Here is a 2,059-nt window from a genome sequence, read left to right as displayed (position 1 = left end):
CCAAAAAATAGTTTTGAGTTTTAAAATATTATTTTAAATTATTTTCAAGGCTGGATAATTATTATTAAATGATTTTAAAGTCAGATTCCGGTGTTCGAACCTTATTATTTATTAATAATACCCGAAAAATTATTTTAACCCCGAATCTTCTGTGAAAAATTATTTTGATCGAATATATTACGTGTTGTGTGCTATATGTGATCAAATTGATTTATAATATGCCTATATGTACATTGTTTGATGGTTTTTATCATAACTTTCAATTTGTAAGTCGAATTTGGGTGAAACGAAGGGTATATAGAAGTTTGTAGCGAATGAAATGAGATGAGAATAAGTATTGATAGATACTTGTAATGTCTAACAGAGGAAGCAAGATGTATAAAGGTGAGGCAAGTGGTCAGTGATTGAGAATCAATAGACGGACACAAGTATAGTGAAAGCGAAGTGAGATAAGGCAAGTATTTCCGTTCATTCTTGTTATACTCACTACACCATATATGGCCTCTCCCGACACTTTTTTTGGTGTTACAAGCAAAATGTTACCTTACATCCCCCAAAATTGGTCGGCGCTAACATATTTTTTTTGCGTTACAGTAGAGATTAGAAAGTGTTACCATAGACAGGAGAAAATTGCTATTGTAACATAAAAACAAATGTTAGCATTGATATCAAAAAATGTGTTACCATAGAACTAAAATTTTAGGCGGTTCATTTTTTTCCCATTGGACAGCATTTAGGCGGTTCTTTTTGGGACCAAATTTTTGGGCGGCCCAAAATTAACTAATAGCCTGCTCATTTATTTTGTCCTAAATATCAAATATACATCTGAAAAACACACACAAACACTCTCGTCACTCTCTCACACATCAAAGCATATACAAAAAATTGGGTTCAGAGCTATTGCAGAAGATGAATTAGTGTTCAGAGTCTTCTCAGATGGGTTATAGTTGTTAGGTTTGAGCTGAGCTTGAAGTGAATTAGGGTTCGAAAATTGGGGCTTTTCTCAATCGGGTTATGGTTTGAGTAATTGGGGCTTTCTTTTCAATCGAGCTTTTATTCTAGTTCTATTCAACATTTAGTCAGGTATGCCCATATTTTCTTCTCTTATTTGCTTGTAATAAGGGTTTGATTTATGTGATTTTATTTTTCTTGTATGCTTTTAGTTATCATGTTTGAGGGTTTGTATGTTTGTGTTGTATCTTTTTATCATCACTGTAAGAATGCATCTTTTTTACTTGTCTTGTTCTTCATGTATTTGCCTGGTCGGGTTTGTGATTTTTCCTGGTCGGGTTTGTATATTTGTGTTTTGATATAAAATAAATAAAAGTACCACTAACCTGTTACACACTAAAAAGAGTTTCATTTTTTGTGTAATATTGTAGTTGTTATAGCTAGTTTTATGGTTATAAAATTGAATCTTTATGATAATTAAATTTATGGTTTGATGGGTTTTTGTGTCATTGTTGTTATGGCTAGTTTTAAGGTATACGGACTGTATCTTATGGTGGTTGAATTAATGGGTTGTGTAATTATTGTTATATCTAGTGTTATTGTATAAAGTTTGTTACTTAATGATAATTGGATTATTGTGGTTTGTTGGGTTGGTTTTGCAATTGTTGTTATCTTTGATTTTGCAGGCTGAGCTTGGGAGGCCGAGTTTATTGAAACCTGATTAAGGGAAGGTTTTTATCACTGTAGCTTGTAGTTTCTTAATTGTTGGAAGGCCGTGATTCTTTTTTGTTGAGTTAACATATTTTGCTATTTCTTTGCTTTGGATTTAGTTTAAATGTCAAATAAATATTGTTAGTATTCTCAATTTCAAATCTACTGTTATAATTGTTCTCATGATTAATGGACGGTTGTTTTTTCTTCTTGTTAATTAATAGTTAAGACTTACACACCATTTTTCCTCTATGGAGGCTTGAACCCTCAATTATGCAAGGGTGATGGGTAGTTATTAGGCTAAAACCACGGGTAAATAGTTAACTGTTTGGACAAACGTGGTATTTTTCATTCCTAATGTTTTCACCACATTCTTGTAAGCATGTCCAATATGACT

This window comes from Apium graveolens, chromosome 6 (genome assembly GCF_009905375.1).
Source record: "Apium graveolens cultivar Ventura chromosome 6, ASM990537v1, whole genome shotgun sequence".
Lineage (NCBI taxonomy): Eukaryota > Viridiplantae > Streptophyta > Magnoliopsida > Apiales > Apiaceae > Apium > Apium graveolens.
The sequence above is the reverse complement of the archived record's forward strand: the minus strand, read 5'-3'. Positions refer to the sequence as shown.